Source organism: Rattus norvegicus, chromosome 2, assembly GCF_036323735.1.
Source record: "Rattus norvegicus strain BN/NHsdMcwi chromosome 2, GRCr8, whole genome shotgun sequence".
NCBI lineage: Eukaryota > Metazoa > Chordata > Mammalia > Rodentia > Muridae > Rattus > Rattus norvegicus.
The window spans coordinates 3804936-3826560 of record NC_086020.1 but is presented as its reverse complement, the minus strand read 5'-3'; the positions used below and the strand labels follow the sequence as shown (position 1 = coordinate 3826560).

The 21625-nt window shown below is 42.8% G+C and overlaps 1 long non-coding RNA gene across 1 annotated transcript; it reads left to right on the top strand.

Annotated features, from left to right (window-relative positions):
• Positions 1–615: 615 nt before the first annotated feature.
• LOC134485810 (uncharacterized) lies at positions 616–20239 on the top strand. Its single transcript, XR_010064025.1, has 2 exons — positions 616–709; positions 19984–20239. It is a non-coding gene; the product is annotated as an uncharacterized LOC134485810 (long non-coding RNA).
• Positions 20240–21625: the final 1386 nt, after the last annotated feature.

Below are 21625 nucleotides of genomic sequence, written 5' to 3'. Positions count from 1 at the left end.
ACACTGGAGACAGAGGAATCGACCCCGAGCCTCCAAACTCGGGTTTATATAGGGGAGGTAAGGGGCATTCTCGTGGTTACACATGATTGGTCAATTCAAAAGGTGCACGGTTACTTTCGGCGCGAAATGACATCAGCAAGGAGTATGTGTTATCTAGCAGCTCGGCAGGCAGGTAGGGTGGCTCATCTCACTCAGGGGGGTGAAGGAAGGGGAGGGGTGGCTACGGATGGTCAGTGTCCTTGGGGCTGATAGCTGGTTTGGCAAATACTATCATCTCTGGCTCTCCCTCAGGCACGTCCGTCCCTGCAAATCCGGACTCTGACAATGAGCAACCTTTATGAAACTCTAGTTCTCCACATTCGGGTTCTGACAATGGGTAACCTTTATGAAACTCTAGTTCTACAATAGTATAAAATAATACAAAGAATAATGTACTCTATCTTACTTATCTGTTTGTAAATACTCATTTGTGTGTGTGTGAATAAATGTGTGTGTGTGTGTGTTTGTACTTTTAATGTGAGTGAGGCATGTGCCTTGAGAGTGTGGTGGTTGCCGTGGCAACAGAAGCAAGCAGGTCTTTGTTACCTATAGATGATGTCATTGCTGGATTCATAGGCTAGCTGTAAACCACTTCTGATGATAACATACCTCCCCTTTTCTTATCATAGAGAGAAGAAAAAAGGGAAAAAGGGGAAGCCGATGCTAAAAGGTAAATAGGGGCTTTAGACCTCTTAAACTGCTCCCTGCTGTCTAGGAGCATTATCAGTTTTGGGATGTAGCTGACTTTCACCATCCGGGCCCACGTGATAGTTGTGTAAAAGGAACTGTTTGACTTTTTGGTTAGAAAATTTTGAAATTGTCTTTGAAGGAATATGGAAACAAGATTAATGAGGCAGGAAGGAAATAGTATCTCCAGGAAAATGGGGAGAAGAGGCATTAAGAAGGGCAGTATCCTATTTCCATGTAGGGTTTTGAAAAACCCAGGAATTGGAGGCCTCATGCTTTTCCCTGCATTTCTGGATGTCTGATTGCAGCTGGTGGAATGTATTTCTTACTGCCCCAGATTCGTTGACATAGAAACAGCATTCTTCCTGGAGAAACAGACAAGGACCACCTTCTTTAGGTTTCAGGACATCTAGTCCCTGTCTGTTCTGAAGCACAATTGCTGCCAAAGATTCGATCTTTTTCTGGATGGTGAGCATGGTTTTATAAATTCCTTGGAAACTGTTGTCAAGCTGGGATAAGAACTTCTTGTACATGGTTAGGAAAGTCGTCGGCCCTGCAGTTCCAGTGCCAGCACCTGTAGCTACTCCTGTAGCAACCAGGAATGGCACAACCTGCAGTGCCCTCTTATGCTGGACAGGTATATGTCAAAAACTAGAATTGGTAGAGATTCTTTGCCATGTATTACTCCTAGTTCAGGGAAGGAACACCAGTGTGTAAACTCTTCCTGACCAGCTGGCAGGTAGGTGATGATATATACCAGTGCCACACAGAATTGACGTGTTTTTGGCTGCAGGGCCCTGCGGCAGAGATGGCGTATCAAGGATTGTGGTGCTATTGCACTCTAGGTAACTGAGTTTTCCTTCAGAACATGTCCTGGATGTCCTAAAACTGTCACGCCAATAAGAGGGATATAAAAAAGTATGGGGCGATGGCAGCATCGGAGTCAGGGCAGCTGATAAAAGCTGAGGTAAGGTTATTGGGCAGTATCACTAGAGAGGCTGTAATTGGCAATTGTGAATTAGTTTCAGGAGGGATACTGCATAGCTAGCAGTCTTTAAAGTGACCAGGTTGGGTGCCCTAAGGAGTTGGTACACTAAGGTCAGGGTCTGAATCAAAAGGGTAAATGATAAGTTAGTACCATTTGTGAGGGGAGATGTCAAGGACGTAAGGACTTTGGAAGACTGTTTGATTATTTCTCCTATTTTTCCAATATCTAGAGTTTGGGAAATTGGACAAAATTTCTCTGGATGTGGATAGTACTCTGGATGTGGAGGCCCTGCTTGGGATTTACATTAGAGCTTACCAACAACTCCTGTTTTCTTTTTTTTTTTTTTTTTTTTTTTTTTTTTTTTTTTTATTAACTTGAGTATTTCTTATATACATTTCAAGTGTTATTCCCTTTCCCGGTTTCCAGACAAACATCACCCTCCCCCCTCCCCTTCCTTATGGGTGTTCCCCTCTCAAACCTCCCACCATTGCCACCCTCCCCGCATAGTCTAGTTCACTGGGGGTTCAGTCTTAGCAGGACCCAGGTCTTCCCCTTCCACTGGTGCTCTTACTAGGATATTCATTGCTACCTATGGGGACAGAGTCCAGGGTCAGTCCATGTATAGTCTTTAGGTAGTGGCTTAGTCCCTGGAAGCTCTGGTTGCTTGACATTGTTGTACTTTTGGGGACTCGAGCACCTTCAAGCTCTTCCAGTTCTTTCTCTGATTCCTTCAACGGGGGACCTATTCTCAGTTCAGTGGTTTGCTGCTGGCATTCGCCTCTGTATTTGCTGTATTCTGGCTGTGTCTCTCAGGAGCGATCTACATCCGGCTCCTGTCGGTCTGCACTTCTTTGCTTCATCCATCTTGTCTAATTGGGTGGCTGTATATGTATGGGCCACCTGTGGGGCAGGCTCTGAATGGGTGTTCCTTCAGTCTCTGTTTTAATCTTTGCCTCTCCCTTCCCTGCCAAGGGTATTCTTTTTCCTCATTTAAAGAAGGAGTGAAGCATTCACATTTTGATCATCCGTCTTGAGTTTCCTTTGTTCTAGGGATCTAGGGTAATTCAAGCATTTGGGCTAATAGCCACTTATCAATGAGTGCATACCATGTATGTCTTTCTGTGAGTGGGTTAGCTCACTCAGGATGATATTTTCCAGTTCCAACCATTTGCCTACGAATTTCATAAACTCGTTGTTTTTGATAGCTGAGTAATATTCCATTGTGTAGATGTACCACATTTTCTGTATCCATTCCTCTGTTGAAGGGCATCTGGGTTCTTTCCAGTTTCTGGCTATTATAAATAAGGCTGCGATGAACATAGTGGAGCACGTGTCTCTTTTATATGTTGAGGCATCTTTTGGGTATATGCCCAAGAGAGGTATGGCTGGATCCTCAGGCAGTTCAATGTCCAATTTTCTGAGGAACCTCCAGACTGATTTCCAGAATGGTTTTACCAGTCTGCAATCCCACCAACAATGGAGGAGTGTTCCTCTTTCTCCACATCCTCGCCAGCATCTGCTGTCACCTGAGTTTTTGATCTTAGCCATTCTCACTGGTGTGAGGTGAAATCTCAGGGTTGTTTTGATTTGCATTTCCCTTATGACTAAAGATGTTGAACATTTCTTTAGGTGTTTCTCAGCCATTCGGCATTCCTCAGCTGTGAATTCTTTGTTTAGCTCTGAACCCCATTTTTTAATAGGGTTATTTGTTTCCCTGCTGTCTAACTTCTTGAGTTCTTTGTATATTTTGGATATAAGGCCTCTATCTGTTATAGGATTGGTAAAGATCTTTTCCCAATCTGTTGGTTGCCGTTTTGTCCTAACCACAGTGTCCTTTGCCTTACAGAAGCTTTGCAGTTTTATGAGATCCCATTTGTCGATTCTTGATCTTAGAGCATAAGCCATTGGTGTTTTGTTCAGGAAATTTTTTCCAGTGCCCACGTGTTCCAGATGCTTCCCTAGTTTTTCTTCTATTGGTTTGAGTGTGTCTGGTTTGATGTGGAGGTCCTTGATCCACTTGGACTTAAGCTTTGTACAGGGTGATAAGCATGGATCGATCTGCATTCTTCTACATGTTGCCCTCCAGTTGAACCAGCACCATTTGCTGAAAATGCTATCTTTTTTCCATTGGATGGTTTTGGCTCCTTTGTCAAAAATCAAGTGACCATAGGTGTGTGGGTTCATTTCTGGGTCTTCAATTCTATTCCATTGGTCTATCTGTCTGTCTCTGTACCAATACCATGCAGTTTTTATCACTATTGCTCTGTAATACTGCTTGAGTTCAGGGATAGTGATTCCCCCTGAAGTCCTCTTATTGTTGAGGATAGCTTTAGCTATCCTGGGTTTTTTGTTATTCCAGATGAATTTGCAAATTGTTCTGTCTAATTCTTTGAAGAATTGGATTGGTATTTTGATGGGGATTGCATTGAATCTGTAGATTGCTTTTGGTAAAATGGCCATTTTTACTATATTGATCCTGCCAATCCATGAGCATGGGAGATCTTTCCATCTTCTGAGGTCTTCTTCAATTTCTTTCCTCAGTGTCTTGAAGTTCTTATTGTACAGATCTTTTACTTCCTTGGTTAAAGTCACACCGAGGTACTTTATATTATTTGGGTCTATTATGAAGGGTGTCGTTTCCCTAATTTCTTTCTCGGCTTGTTTCTCTTTTGTATAGAGGAAGGCAACTGATTTATTTGAGTTAATTTTATACCCAGCCACTTTGCTGAAGTTGTTTATCAGCTTTAGTAGTTCTCTGGTGGAACCTTTGGGATCACTTAAATATACTATCATGTCGTCTGCAAATAGTGATATTTTGACCTCTTCTTTTCCGATCTGTATCCCCTTGATCTCCTTTTGTTGTCTGATTGCTCTGGCTAGAACTTCAAGAACTATATTGAATAAGTAGGGAGAGAGTGGGCAGCCTTGTCTAGTCCCTGATTTTAGTGGGATTGCTTCAAGTTTCTCTCCATTTAGTTTAATGTTAGCAACTGGTTTGCTGTATATGGCTTTTACTATGTTTAGGTATGGGCCTTGAATACCTATTCTTTCCAGGACTTTTATCATGAAGGGGTGTTGAATTTTGTCAAATGCTTTCTCAGCATCTAATGAAATGATCATGTGGTTCTGTTCTTTCAGTTTGTTTATATGATGGATCACGTTGATGGTTTTCCTTATATTAAACCATCCCTGCATGCCTGGGATGAAGCCTACTTGATCATGGTGGATGATTGTTTTGATGTGCTCTTGAATTCGGTTTGCCAGAATTTTATTGAGTATTTTTGCGTCGATATTCATAAGGGAAATTGGTCTGAAGTTCTCTTTCTTTGTTGGGTCTTTGTGTGGTTTAGGTATAAGAGTAATTGTGGCTTCATAGAAGGAATTCGGTAGGGCTCCATCTGTTTCAATTTTGTGGAATAGTTTGGATAATATTGGTATAAGGTCTTCTATGAAGGTTTGATAGAATTCTGCACTAAACCCGTCTGGACCTGGGCTCTTTTTGGTTGTGAGACCTTTAATGACTGCTTCTATTTCCTTAGGAGTTATGGGGTTGTTTAACTGGTTTATCTGTTCCTGATTTAACTTCGATACCTGGTATCTGTCTAGGAAATTGTCCATTTACTGAAGATTTTCAAGTTTTGTTGAATATAGGTTTTTATAGTAAGATCTGATGATTTTTTGAATTTCCTCTGAATCTGTAGTTATGTCTCCCTTTTCATTTCTGATTTTGTTAATTTGGACGCACTCTCTGTGTCCTCTCGTTAGTCTGGCTAAGGGTTTATCTATCTTGTTGATTTTCTCAAAGAACCAACTTTTGGTTCTGTTGATTCTTTCTATGGTCCTTTTTGTTTCTACTTGGTTGATTTCAGCTCTGAGTTTGATTATTTCCTGCCTTCTACTCCTCCTGGGTGTATTTGCTTCTTTTTGTTCTAGAGCTTTTAGGTGTGCTGTCAAGCTGCTGACATATGCTCTTTCCTGTTTCTTTCTGCAGGCACTCAGCGCTATGAGTTTTCCTCTTAGCACAGCTTTCATTGTGTCCCATAAGTTTGGGTATGTTGTACCTTCATTTTCATTAAATTCTAAAAAGTTTTTAATTTCTTTCTTTATTTCTTCCTTGACCAGGTTATCATTGAGTAGAGCATTGTTCAATTTCCACGTATATGTGGTCATTCTTCCCTTATTGTTATTGAAGACCAGTTTTAGGCCGTGGTGGTCCGATAGCACGCATGGGATTATTTCTATCTTTCTGTACCTGTTGAGGCCCGTTTTTTGACCAATTATATGGTCAATTTTGGAGAAAGTACCATGAGGAGCTGAGAAGAAGGTATATCCTTTTGCTTTAGGATAGAATGTTCTATAAATACCCGTTAAGTCCATTTGGCTCATGACTTCTCTTAGTCTGTCTACATCTCTGTTTAATTTCTGTTTCCATGATCTGTCCATTGATGAGAGTGGGGTGTTGAAATCTCCCACTATTATTGTGTGAGGTGCAATGTGTGTTTTGAGCTTTAGTAAGGTTTCTTTTACATATGTAGGTGCCCTTGTATTTGGGGCATAGATATTTAGGATTGAGACTTCATCTTGGTGGATTTTTCCTTTGATGAATATGAAGTGTCCTTCCTTATCTTTTTTGATGACTTTTAGTTGAAAATTGATTTTATTTGATATTAGAATGGCTACTCCAGCTTTCTTCTTCTGACCATTTGCTTGGAAAATTGTTTTCCAGCCTTTCACTCTGAGGTAATGTCTGTCTTTGTCTCTGAGGTGTGTTTCCTGTAGGCAGCAGAATGCAGGGTCCTCGTTACGTATCCAGTTTGTTAATCTATGTCTTTTTATTGGGGAGTTGAGGCCATTGATATTGAGAGATATTAAGGAATAGTGATTATTGCTTCCCGTTATATTCATATTTGGAAGTGAGGTTATGATTGTGTGCTTTCATTCTCTTTGTTTTGTTGCCAAGATGATTAGTTTCTTGCTTCTAGGGTATAGCTTGCCTCCTTATGTTGGGCTTTACCCTTTATTATCCTTTGTAGTGCTGGATTTGTAGAAAGATATTGTGTAAATTTGGTTTTGTCATGGAATATCTTGGTTTCTCCATCTATGTTAATTGAGAGTTTTGCAGGATACAGTAACCTGGGCTGGCATTTGTGTTCTCTTAGGGTCTGTATGACATCTGTCCAGGATCTTCTGGCCTTCATAGTTTCTGGCGAAAAGTCTGGTGTGATTCTGATAGGTCTCCCTTTATATGTTACTTGACCTTTTTCCCTTACTGCTTTTAATATTCTTTCTTTATTTTGTGCGTTTGGTGTTTTGACAATTATGTGACGGGAGGTGTTTCTTTTCTGGTCCAATCTATTTGGAGTTCTGTAGGCTTCTTGTATGCCTATGGGTATCTCTTTTTTTAGGTTAGGGAAGTTTTCTTCTATGATTTTGTTGAAGATATTTACTGGTCCTTTGAGCTGGGAGTCTTCACTCTCTTCTATACCTATTATCCTTAGGTTTGATCTTCTCATTGAGTCCTGGATTTCCTGTATGTTTTGGACCAGTAGCTTTTTCCGCTTTACATTATCTTTGACAGTTGAGTCAATGATTTCTATGGAATCTTCTGCTCCCGAGATTCTCTCTTCCATCTCTTGAATTCTGTTGGTGAAGCTTGTATCTACAGCTCCTTGTCTTTTCTTTTGATTTTCTATGTCCAGGGTTGTTTCCATGTGTTCTTTCTTGATTGCTTCTATTTCCATTTTTAATTCCTTCAACTGTTTGATTGTGTTTTCCTGGAATTCTTTCAGGGATTTTTGCGATTCCTCTCTGTAGGCTTCTACTTGTTCTCTAAGGGAGTTCTTTATGTCTTTCTTGAAGTCCTCCAGCATCATGATCAAATATGATTTTGAAACTAGGTCTTGCTTTTCTGGTGTGTTTGGATATTCCGTGTTTGCTTTGGTGGGAGTATTGGGCTCCGATGATGCCATGTAGTCTTGGTTTCTGTTGCTTGGGTTCCTGTGCTTGCCTCTCGCCATCAGATTATCTCTAGTGTTACTTTGTTCTGCTATTTCTGACTGTGGCTAGACTGTCCTATAACCTGTGTGTCAGGAGTGCTGTAGACCTGTTTTCCTGTTTTCTTTCAGCCAGTTATGGGGAGAGAGTGTTCTGCTTTCGGGCGTGTAGTTTTTCCTCTCTACAGGTCTTCAGCTGTTCCTGTGGGCCTGTGTCTTGAGTTCACCAGGCAGGTTTCTTGCAGGGGAAAAATTGGTCCTACCTGTGGTTCCAAGGCTCAAGTTTGCTCGTGGGGTACTGCCTAAGTCCTCTCTGCTGTGGTAGCAACCGGGAAAATCTGTGCCGCTCCTTCCGGGAGCCTCCGTGCACCAGGGTTCCAGATGGCATTTGGTGTTTTCCTCTGGCGCCTGGATGTGCACAGAGTGCAGTCTCTTCTGGTTTCCCAGGCGTGTCCGCCTCTCTGAAGGTTCAGCTCTCCCTCCCTCGGGATTTGGGTGCAGAGAACTGTTTATCCGGTCTGTTTCCTTCAGGTTCCGGCAGTGTCTCAGGCGCAGGGGTCCTGCTGCTCCCGGGCCCTCCTCTACGGGAACCCAGAGGCCTTATACAGTTGCCTCTTGGGCCAGGGATGTGGGCAGGGGTGGGCAGTGTTGGTGGTCTCCTCCGCTCTGCAGCCTCAGGAGTGCCCACCTGATCAGGCGGTGAGGTCTCTCTCCCACGGGGTTTGGGAGCAGAGAGCTGCTGCGGTCCGGGATCCGCCGGTGTGGGACTTCCGGTAAACACAGGAAGTGCCCGGCCTTAGAGGAATTTTGCCTCTGTGTGTCCTGAGTTCACCAGGCAGGTTTCTTGCAGGGGAAAAGTTGGTCCTACCTGCAGTTCCAAGGCTCAAGTTTGCTCGTGGGGTACTGCCTAAGTCCTCTCCGCTGTGGCAGCAACCGGGAAGATCTGCGCCGCTCTTTCCGGGAGCCTCCGTGCACCAGGGTTCCAGATGGCGTTTGGTGTTTTCCTCTGGCGCCTGGATGTGCACAGAGTGCAGTCTCTTCTGGTTTCCCAGGCGTGTCCGCCTCTCTGAAGGTTCAGCTCTCCCTCCCTCAGGATTTGGGTGCAGAGAACTGTTTATCCGGTCTGTTTCCTTCAGGTTCCGGCAGTGTCTCAGGCGCAGGGGTCCTGCCGCTCCCGGGCCCTCCCCTACGGGAACCCAGAGGCCTTATACAGTTGCCTCTTGGGCCAGGGATGTGGGCAGGGGTGGGCAGTGTTGGTGGTCTCCTCCGCTCTGCAGCCTCAGGAGTGCCCACCTGATCAGGCGGTGGGGTCTCTCTCCCACGGGGTTTGGGAGCAGAGAGCTGCTGCCAACTCCTGTTTTCTACCTGGGATTCCATGGGTTTTGTATATAGAAGAACAGGGTCTTGCATTGCTGACAGAAGTGATTGGTCCTTGATCCTAACATATGTATCTGGAACGACCAATATGGGCAGCCCCCATATTTATCTGGCCATTTTTTGCAATCATCTGGTCAAAGAGGAATGAGACAAAGAGAACATAATATGTAGAAGGAATGACAGATATAGGGATGACAGCAATTTGGAGTGGCTCCCAGCATGGAGTGGTTTCCTGATCCTATTGGGAAAGTCTGTTTGTTATCAGTGGGGATTCCTTGAACCTCGAATCTCTAGATGTAAGTGATACCATGGATGGAAACGATCAGATAAGCCCAGGTCTAATCCAGTGGAGTGGAGCGCAGATGCTAGAATGGTGTCTCATTCTTCTGGGATTGGGCACAAGGTGGGTGGTCTCAACATCTTGTGGAGCTTAAGAGAGCAGGGTCCATGAAGGGCCCTACCATTTAGGAAAGAAAGCTAAGAGCTGCTGATCTGGAGCGTACAGAAGAACTTGGTCTCAAATGTTGATAGGTAGTGGACAGGGGACAGCATGTGGACTTAGTCAGTGGTGGTCAGTAAAGATCCATAGGAGAGAAAGGGGGAGAGAAAGTAATGGGGTAAGTAAATGGTCTAGGAGGGGAGTGCATTTAGTTGAAAGACCAGGAATTAGTACTGACATCCATACATGAGTTTGAAAGGTGAGACAAAGAGAAGTCACTTGGGGATAGCTTGTAGCATCAAATGAGCAAGAGGTAGGAATTTTTCCCAATCAAAGTTCCTGTGACAGTTTGACAAGAGTGGCTTGTAGGGAGCAGTTAGTTCTTTCTACCTCACCTGAAGATTGAGGGTGGTATAGAATATGAAAATGCCAGGTGATGTCTAGGGCCTTAGACAGAATTTGAGAAATTTGGGAAGTAAATTAGGGACCATTGTCTCACTGAAGGGAGGCTGAGACACCAAATTGGGATGATCTCTTGGAAGAGGAACTCAGAAACTGTCTGAACCCTTTTGTTAGTTGTGGGATATGCCTCCACCCACCCTGAGAATGTGTCAATCAAAACTAGGAGGTAACTGGCACATTTGGCATGTGGGTAAAGACAAGTTGCCAGTCAGTTCCAGGAAGGGAACCTCTGGCCTGATGGGTAGAAAAAGGGGTGCTACAATACCAGAGGTTGAAGTCTGACACTTGACAGACTTTGGAAGAGGCAGTGATGGATTTAAGAAACTTAAGTCCTTAGGAGTAGGCTTCTGGTGGGTTGTAACAAAATAAGACAATGCCTTGCTGTTAGGATGAAAGATGTGGCTAGGATAGGACAGATTTTGATGAGTGTTAGGGAGTGAGAGTGGGGATGTGGGTTGCAGTGTAAGAATGTCCTGGGGAGGGTGAGACATGTGTAGGCCCCAAGGGCCGCAGCTCTGGCTGCCTCTTCAGCTCCGTTGTTTCCCTTTGAGACAATAGAGTCATTCATCAAGTGGGATCTGCAGTGGACAAACCCAATAGGTATGTGGAGATGGGAGGCCTTTAGCATGGCCATAATTTTGTTTGCATTAGTTACTGATCCTCCTTTAGTCATAAGTACCCCATGCTCCTTCCAGTTAGGGGCATGGGTCAGGATGATATGGAAAGCATGTTAGAATCTGTGTAGATGTTGAGGGATTGTCCCTGTGCTAGTTGAAATGTGTGGGTAAGGACTACTACTTCAGCCTGTTGACTGGTGGTGTGAGCAGGAAGGGCCTGTGCCTCAGTGTCTGTGACTATGGGGCAGCTGACTCTTATGGCTCCTTCACGTAGAAAGGAGCTTCCATCTGTATACCTGTATACACTCCTGTATGTGTGAAGGGTGAGGTAATAATTCCTCTAAGGTTTTAGTGCAGGGATGAGATAAGGAGTGGTTAGTATTTGGTGGAGAAAGAAGATTAGAAAGGCAGGTGTGATTGAAAGGGAAGTGTGAAGTCTTCTATTAGTGCTACCTGAAGGGAAAGAACCTTGCAGGGAGGTAGATTCTGTAAACCTTTGAAAGGTAGGAGCTGTGACATGTTATAAGAGGAGAAAACCATTATAGGCAACGCAAATGTTAGGTTTTCTTATTCTTAAATAAGGAGTTCAGCAGCTGCTAAGGTACAAACACAAGGTGCCATCCCTGCATGGTTAGATCTAGTTTTTTTGACAGGTATGCTACAGGTACAAAGGAGGGTCCCAGTTGGTGACCTACATTTCTAAATGTTGGTATCAGGAACTGCTTTTACCTCCAGCAATGATGTCATCTGGTCACCTGAGCATCTGTTGTCAAGGCAACTGTCATCCATTTCCAGCATATATTTCATGTTATGGTTACACCACATTTCACATAAAAGGCAGATCCTTTCTGCCCTCTTCAACTTCTCTCTCCTCTCTTCCCTTTTTTCCTCTCTTTCTCTCCTACCTCTCTTCACCCCTTTGGCCTTTGTCTCTTCCATTCCAATAAACCTCTCCACGTGGAGCCCTGTTGGCCTGGTGTGGTTTGTCCAGACGTGAGCCATAGAGCCTCACTGCAAAAGACAATGTAAAAGGTGGTATGTGTATGGCTACTTAAAAAGACAACCAAAAACCATCAGTGGCTGAACAAAAAGGAAAGTGAAAGGAAATGGATTCATGGGAGTTCAATCCCATTTTACATTTTATGCCCAGGTTTGGTGCCATAGGAGAACAGCCTATAGTATAGTTGGTGACCTCCAAAGGAGCTTGGAGTTTGGTTGAATCTTGTGAAAAGATCAAATGCAGAGAACTCATTCTGAACCGTACAGATCCCATAGGATGCTTTATGCTAAGAAATATAATATCAGTGCTGGAATATTGTTATTGGTTAAACTTAGGCTTTAATACCAAAGTACTCATTTTGGTTCAAACTGAATTTGAACACCTGCAGCGTGAAATACCGAAGAGGGCACCATCCCATATTACCCCATGTATCAGCAGGTCACATGGCACCAATGGGTCATTTGGCCCTGGTGGGCTGTTCTCATCTTGACAGACTTTCTGTTCTGTAGATCCAGAAATCTCTTCACCCAATTTGCTAAGGTACCTTAGAAGGTCACTACCATGACAATCCTCAGACTCGAGCATCCAAATTTATCAGCTGGCGGGGGTGGGGGTTTGGGGTGGGAGATTGGCTGTACCTATCTCTGGAAATCAGTTGAGAAGCTGTGTAATGGCAAACACCATACAAACTTAATTTAGAATCAACAGGTAATTCAATCACTGGGTACAACTACTAACATCATTATTAGTAAGCCATAGTAAATGAAATCCTTCAGTGGCTGATCCTGAGTGATCAGAAATCTAAGTGGGAGGCTCTAGTTCATTATATCACCTACCCCAAGTTCTCCCACAATCCAACAATCCACAGGTCCCTTTTCTCATCCTCTCTTTCTCCCTCCAACCTGGAAGTCTAACCTGGAAGTATATGTCCAGTGATTGGTGCCCTGAAATCTTTATTCATTAAGGAAAAGACCTTGCCACAAACAGCCACCATATCAAAAACTAATCCATATGAAATAAGCATGGGCATGGTTGATGTGGATACCACAGGTCATATGGTAAGTTGGAAAGAGAAAAGAAGATAAGTCTTGGATGCTTCTGATCAAGGTAGCCTTGACTACTCAGTGGTAGTAGCAATAGAGTCTGCCCAGGACAAGATAAGGGGTGAGAACCTACACATGAACTTTTCCTCTGACTTTCACATGTGTTTCCACACAAATGGGTGTGCATTCACACATAAATATATACACATCACACACATGCCACACACACAGAAACACACACACACACACACACACACACACACACACACAGACCACATACATTTATAAAGACAGATGTGCAAAGAAGACACCTAACCCATGGGTATATACCAGCCACACTTGTATATGTGTATATATGTAGGCATGTGTGTACATATGTCTACTTGAATATTGTAAAATGTTTTTGAGTAATTTAGTAAATATGTAACTTATTTACATGTGTATGTAGATGTCTGTCTGACACACAGATACACATAATAAATGCATAGGTTCTTTGTATATTTGGTTTTGTCATGGAGTATATTGGTTTCTCCATCTTTGTTAATTGACAGTTTTGCTGGATAGAGTAGCCTGGATATGTGTTCTCTTAGGGTCTGTATGACATCTGCCAAGGATCTTCTGGCTTTAATAGTCTCTGGTGAGAGGTCTGGTGTAATTCTGATAGGTCTGCCTTTATATGTTACTTGATATTTTCCCTTACTGCTTTTAATATACTTTCTTTGTTTTGTGCATTTGGTGTTTTGACTATTATGTGATGGGACAGATTTCCTTTCTGGTCAATCTATTTGGAGTTCTGTAAACTTCTTGTTTGTTTATGGGCATGTCTTTCTTTTCTTTAGGGAAGTTTCCTTCTATAATTTTGTTGAAGGTATTTACTGGACATTTATGTTGGAAATCTTAGTTCTGTTCTATACCTACTATCCTTAGGGTTGATCTTTTCATTGTGTCTTGGATCTCCTCAATATTTTGGGTTAGGAGCTTTTTGCGTTTTACACTATCCTTGATGGTTGTGTCAGTGTTTTCTGTTATCTTCTGCCGATGAGATTCTCTCCTCTATATCTTGATTTCTGATTGAAAATACTTGTGTTTCTGACACCTGATCTTCTTCCTTCTTTTTCCATCTCCAGGGTTGTCACCCTTTGTGCTTTCTTTATTGTCTCTATTTCCATTTTTAATTCCTGGATGACTTTGTTCAATTCCTTTACCTGTTAGTTTGTGCTTTCCTGTAGTTCTTCAGGAGATTTCTGTGTTTCATTTTTAAGGGCTTCTATTCCTTACCTGTGCTGTGCTGTATTTCTTTAAGATAGGTATTTATGTCCTACAAAGAATAATAGATTGAAAACTCAAACACAAGGAGAAAAACTAACCCTAGAAAAAGCACAAAAGTAATCTTCTTGCAACAAAACCAAAGGAAGAGAAATACACAAATATAATGCCACCTCTAACAACAAAAAGTAACAGGAAACAACAATCCTAATCTTTAATATCTCTTAATATCAATGGACTCACTTCTCTAATAAAAACACATGGACAAACAGAGTGGATACTTAAAGAGGACTAAGTATTTGCTGCGAACAGGAAACCTGCATAGGTGACAATGACAGACATTACCTCAGAGTAAATTGCTGGAAAATAATTTCCCAGGCAAATGGTCAAAAGAAGAAAGCTAGAGTAGCCATTCTCATATCGAATAAAATCAACTTTCAACTAAAAGTTTTCAGAAAAGACAAGGAAGGACACTTCATATTCATCGAAGGAAAAGTCCAACAAGATGAACTCTCAGTCCTGAATATCTATGCTCCAAATGCCAGGGCACTTGCATTCATAAAAGAAACCTTACTAAATCTCAAAGCATATATTGCATGTCACACAGTAACAGTGGGAGATTTCAACACCCCACTTTCATCAATGGACAATTCATAGAAACAGAAATTAAAAAGAGACATAGAGAAACTAACCTAAGTTATGAGCCAAATGGACTTAACAGATATTAATAGAACTTTTCATCCTAAAACAAAAGAATATACCTTCTTCTTACAACCTCATGGTACCTTCTCCAGGACTGACCATATAACTTATAACAAGACAGACCTCAACAGATATAAGATTGAAATAATTGCATGCATCCTATCAGATTACCATGGACTAAGCCTTGTTTTCAATAACAACAATAGTGACAGAAAGCTCACATATACATGGAAGCTGAATAACACTCTACTCAATGGTAACTTGGTCATGGAAGAAATAAAGAAATAAGTTAAAGAATTTTTAGGATTTAATGAAAATAAAGGTACAACGTACCCAAACTTATGGAACACAATGAAAGCAGTGCTAAGAGGAAAACCTCACAGCTCAAAAAGAAATTGGAGAGAGCATACATTAGCACATTGACAGAACACCTAAAACCTCTAGAACTAAAAGAAGCAAATGCACCCAAGAAGAGCAGAAGGCAGGAAACTGAATTAAACTCAGGACTGAAATCAACCAAGTAGAAACAAAAAAGGAATATACAAAGAATCAACAAAAGTGGGAGCTGGTTTTTTGAGAAAATCAACAAGATAGATAATAAACCCTTAGCCTGGCTAACCACAGAGTATCCAAATTAACAAATCAGAAATGAAAAATAAGACATAACAAGAGAATATGAGGAAATTCAGAAAATGATCAGATCCTACTACAAAAGCTAATATTCAACAATACTGGAAAATCTGTATTGAGTGGATAATTTTCTAGGCAGATACCAGGTAGAAAAGTTAAGTCAGGATCACACAAAGCATCTAAACAGTCCCATAACTACTAAAGAAATACAAGCGGTTATTAAAAGTCTCCCAATCAAATAAAGCCCAGGACCAGGTGTGTTTAGTGCAGAATTCTATCAGACCTTCATAGAAGATGTCAGACCAACATGGTGCAAACTATTCCACAAAATAGAAAAATAAGGAACACTACCCAAATCCTTCTATGAAACCATAATTATGCTTGTTGTTGTTAAATGTTGACTGCGCCTGTCCAGAAAGAGCACACGAAACCAATAACAACACGGTTTCTTGTGGTGAGATTTAATAATCCCTTATTGAATACAAGGAGAAGGGGCCAGAGAAAGAACAGAAAAGAGAGTGAGGGTGGAGGGAGTCTGCTTTTATTTGTACTATGAGGTAAAGATGCCTAGGTAGAGGTGAGACTTGAGCCAAAACGTCTTCTGGGACTGTACGGTGTTACTGCTAAAGGCAACACTTGATACCAACAATGCTTATACCTAAACCACACAAAAAACCAAGAAAGAAAGAGAACTTCAGAGCAATTTCCCTTATGAATATGAAAGCAAAAATACTCAATAAAATTCTTACAAACCAAATCCAAGCGACCATCAAAATGATAATCCATCATGATTAAGTAGATTTCATCCCAAGGATGCAGAGATGGTTCAATATATAGAAATCCATCAATGTTATTCTCTAGAGGGGCAGGCAGTGAAAGATACCCTGATTCCTGCTGGAGATAGGTTGAATCCCCAGGACACTTTAAGGGGACTGACAGTGCCTTCCCAATTTCCAAGGATAACAGGTCCCCCCAAAGACCCCTTTACAGAGGTTGGAGACAGACCAGTCATATAGGGCAATGCTGCAAGCCCCTTCAGCACAGGTCATGTAGGCTCAAGACAGATCAGAGGTGGAAGCAGGACCACACCTACAAATAAGTATATGAGGAGGTCTTCCCAAGCTCTCAGGACAAACCAATAGGAAGTACCTTCTGTCAGACACTGACCCATTCACAAAACTATTTAAGCACAATGAAAGGCGTGCAGGAATTATTCCATTGTCTATGAGCTTCTGTTATAAGAGCTGTTACTCTGCCACTAGGAGATGAGATCTGCTCTACAGAAATCATCACTGCCATAATCTCCCTTGCACTCCTCACTGGCTAGTCAGTCCCCTGCTGGTTCAGCCCAGCCCAGGTAACCAAAGTGGCAGGCAGTGGGGGTAAGGAGAAGGACCAGCACATGGGGTGGCAAAAAAAGGTTCCCTCTCCCTGACTGAGATCTTTCTCCCTTTGCCTTGAAAGGAGAATTATACGAATTCTGGTTTCAGTTTGGTACCGAAGCCACGTGGCGCGTCTGTTTGTTACTTGTTTGACTGTTGGAATTGTTTGTCTTCTTTGTGACCTGACTGTGGTTTTCTGGATGTGTTGGTGTCTGTTAGTGTCTTTTTGACTTTTGTTTCGTGTTTGAATTTGGACTGACGACTGTGTTTAAAATCTTGGACTGACGACTGTGTTTGAAATCATGAAACTGTTTGCTTTGTTCCTCAAAGAGTTTTACTTGGTCCTGTTGGTGCTTAAGTTAAAAGTTGAAAATAATTTGCTTGAGAGAAATTGTTTTCTGCCAGGAGTTTTATCTTTCTCTCTTGAGCCTCCTCCCCAAGGAGAGATGCCCCAGGTTTGGGGGCAGAGAAGCCCCTAAAATAGTTTCAAAAAGAATCTACAACTGTGAAAAACTTTGTTTTGCCAGTCAGGATTAATGTTTTCTTTTCCATGGGCCTATAGCCCACTGAGACAGTTTGGTAAAGGGCTGCTACTAAAGTCCTGAAAGCCCCAGGTGAACTGGTTACAATTCTTTTGTCAGCTGCTTAGTATCTAGCACCCAGGTTCTAACGTCTTTCCATCCTTTTGTTATTAGTTGTTACTAGAAGCCTAGTGTCATTTGGAGGCTGGTTCTCTTGAGAGACAAAGCCACCAAGCTGACACTGAAGGGAGGTACTCCTTAAGGGAAAATCTAAGTCCAGAGAGACAGCCGGTAACAGATAGGCTGCCTTTTTTGGCCTTTTTTGTCCAAGAAAGCCTCCTGGTTTAGCTGTGTGACTAAATGCTGTTTGCCCTCTTCAGTGGACCTCTATTCTCAAGATTCTCTTGTTTTCTCACCATCCCATTTGAGGTGCTTGTTAGTAACTGTGACAGGTCTTCTTTACCACTGAGGAAAGACAGAATCCTACTAGAGGCCAGAAAGAATGTTCCAGACATGGGTGGAAGGCCCTCACTCCCGACTGACTTCAATACACCTGAAGGTAGGGAGTGCTCCGGGTCTGCCCCCAGGCTCCAAGGGTGGGTCTCCTAGGGGCTGGAAAATGCCCCACCAATCTGGCTAAGATAAGGAAAGGGTATGAAGGGAAAGTTACAGAAATTTGAAGGGTTAAGCTAAGTTGCTGAGAGTTAGTATAAGTTACAGAGAAAGTAAGGTTAAACACAGAGAAAGAGAAAAGAAGATAAAAAGAGCAGGAAGCTAGGGAAGAAAAGAGACTAAAAGAAGAGGAAGCTAGAGAGCTAAAGAGAGGTAAAAGACAAGAGAGGAGCATATACTGGCCACAGTAGTTAGGGAACCTAGGAAGACAGTACCTGGCAACAGAAGATAATTCCTGGCTAAAGATCAGTGTGCATAATGCAAAGAATAAAAAAGACACTGGGTCAGGGACTGCCCCAGAAAGAACAAGAGGGGACACTGGAGAGCCTCTCGGTCCTGGAGTGCTGGCTATGTGCAGAGATAGGAGGGAAGCCTGCCCATTTGTTTTATGGATACAGGGACCCAATGCTCTGTGCTCCTAGGCTCCAGTGGGCCAGTATCCAAAGACCTTGGGTACAGAGGGATACTGGCAACAAACAACACTTATGGACTGCCCGAAGAACAGTGGACCTTGGCGTGGGCCAGGTAACCCACTAACTCATGGTCATCCCTGATTGCCCCTATCCCTTGCTCATGAGAAAATTGCTCTCCAAAATGGCTTGCATGGGCTAAAATGGCTGGGTGAGGCCATGTGTATGCATATCTACAGACTGTGAATGTGGAGCTTAAGACCTGTCTCAGTGCACCAGTACCTGATGCTGGGAGATGTGTGGCTCAGTGCTTTTCTGCCTGGAACACGTCACTCCTGCCAGCTGGGCACTAACAATTATCACCCAATCCAGGACTTAAAGTGTGATAGAGTGGTTGATGTTTTGCCTTTGAATAGAATGTCCCAAAAGATGGGACCACTGGTCAGCTGCGATGGACTAGATTCTCCACTGGTTGGGGACAATCTGGTCCCCTTGCTGCCCAATCCTGACCTGGAGCCACTGCAACATGAGTGTCAAGCACTGGCAGAAGCCCATGGGTGGAGGAAAGACCTCTGTGACTGGCTGATTGACCCCTGCTGAAAGCCGAGGCTACCTTGTCTACAGACGGGAACAGTTCTCTTCATGAATGAAGGTTAGAGACAAGTGGATGCTGCCATGGTGGACAACACAATGTCTTCTGGATGGCTGAACCTCAACCCCCCCTCCCCCGTACATCAGTGCCGCAGATGCCTTTGCCATCTCTTGGATGCCCTGGTGAAGCGAACAACTGTGAGTACTATTCATTGCCCAGGACATCAGGAAGGAAGAGATTCAGTGGCATGGGGCAATAACGAAGCAGATAAAGTGGCTCGGGAAATGGCTATGCAGGAGCCTATCCTGGTTGCAGGCCTGCAAGAGACAGCCACTGGGAACTGTGATTGGACTAAGGGATGGCCTCACTTAGAAAAGGCCCAAATTGCTTAAAAGATAAAGGACAATGGCACACTTGAGGGGAAAGCTATACTCCCCAGAGAACAAAGAAAAGACTCACTTTGCCAAATACAGAAATGGACTCATTTAGGAGATAAAAAGTTTGTCCAAGTAGTTAAGTGTATGTAATAGACTTTAAGATTTTAGCCAGAGAGGCAGTAGAAAGTATAAGGTATGTCAATAAGTGAATGCTTAGCAAGCAAACAGGGCAAAGAGACCTAGAGAGTTTAGTGAAAAGTCGAAGTGAACTTCACTGAGATAAAACCAGAAAAATATAATCACAAGTATCTCCTAGTGCTTGTAGATACTTTTTCAGGAATAGATGGAAGCTTTCCTCACCAAACGAGAGACTGCCTCTGCAATAATCAAGAAGATACTGGAAGAAATCTTCCCCCGATTTGGAATGCCCAAGGTAATCTAGTCAGACAACGGCCCTACTTTCGTTGCCAAGGTAAGCCAGGGTGTGGCCAAGTATTTAGAGGTCGATTGGAAATTACATTGTATTTACAGACCTCAAAGTTCAGGACAGGTTGAGTAAATCAATAGAACTCTAAAAGAGACCCTGAGTAAATTGACCATGGAGACTGGCACAGACTGGGTGGCACTCCTTCCCTCTTGCTCTCTTCAGAGCAAGAAATACCCCTTCCAGATTCAGCCTTACCCCCTTTGAGATCTTATATGGGGCCTCAGCCCCCCTGACTGTATTAGATGATGTTACTGAACCAACATGTCATAGTGCCATAGTAATAATGATTTGTGTGCCAGGCTAAAAGACCTACAGGTGATACGGAAAGAAATCTGCTCACAGCTGACAGCAGCCTATGCCCCGGAGACCCCTGAGTTCCAGGTCGGAGACTGCAGCTACACTGAACCCAGACTTTCGAGCCTCGCTGGAAAGGACCGTACCTGGTGCCGCTGACCACCCTGACAGCTGTCAATTCTCAGCCCTCACCAGCCGTGTACTAGCTGTTGGTGCTGAGAGCTGGGACCTAGAGGGAAATTCAGTAAATTCAGTCATGTTTGTCCTGGGTTCTATCAAGATAGGTGTGGGATAGGCTTGATTTCTATTACAAATGATGTAACATTGCATATGTTAGTACTCCTAACATTTCTTGGGACTGTGCCTCAGGGATCACAATCTGTATAAGTTTAGAAGTTCTAAAAGCTAGTCATGACCTTGGTGTGTAGGTTTAGATAGTGTCCAGATTGGAATCCTGATGCTAAAGACTTAGTAAGAAAAAAAAAAAAAAGAGTTGAGAATTACTTAAGGCTATCTAGGTGCTGCAAGGGAAGCACAAGGACATCTGCCATTGCCCTGAAATGCAAGGCTTATAGAGAATTCAGAACTGCCATTGACTCAGATATAAAAAGAGTGAAAGACTTTTTAGCTGACCTCCAAGAATAACTAACCTCCCTCTCAGAGGTAGTCCTTCAGAATAGGAGAAGATTAGACATGATATTCCTTAAAGAAGGAACCTGTGTGCTACACTGAAAGAATGTTGCTTCTATGCAGACCATTCAGGAGTAATTAAAGACTCCATGAATAAACTTAGAGAAAGGTTAGACAAAAGACAGAGAAGCGTATCAGGGATGGTTCGAGAGCTGGTTTAGTAGATCTCCTTGGATGACTACCCTGATATCTTCCCTTATGGGACCCTTCTTAATTTTGCTTCTGCTTCTGATTATAGGTCCATGAGTGTTAGAGAAACTAGTTAATAGGTTTGACTCCTACAAAAAGTTAGAGACGTTCAACGTTTGAGTCTTGGCTCACTCGGTCTCCCTGGATGACTACCCTACTCTCTGCTATATGGCTGGGCCATTACTAATAATTTTCTTGGTTTTAGTTTTTGGACCCTGCGTGACAAACAGGTTAATTGCTTTTGTTAAAAATCGAGTGGGTGCTGTGTGGTTGATGGTTCTGAGACAACAGTACCAGTCAGTTAGGACAACTGGTGAGACCAAATACGAGACTTGAGATCAAAATTCTAAGATTAGAATTATTTAGTAGAAGGAGAAGAGAATGAAAGGAGTATTATATGAATTCTAGTTTTGGAGATACAAAATTAAAAGAATAAACCCCAAAAGGCCACAGATACAAAATTAAAAGAATAAACCCCAAAAGGCCTCAGACTGAGGGCTAAGCCCTACAGCCAGGACTAGCAGGCCATAAAGATAAAGGAGCACAGGAAACACTGTCTAGGCAGGACTGGCAAGCCATAAAGATAAGGAAAGGAATGAAGAACAGACCAGGAGTACCGGATCTGACTCACAAGCCACCTGGCAGGAAGAGATAAGCCCCCAGCCCCCAACATCCAGGATGCCCCAAACCTGCCAATGTGTGTAGCTCTACCTTATTACCTCATGATGTGAAATAGCCAATCATATGTGAACATGTCTATGTGCCTCG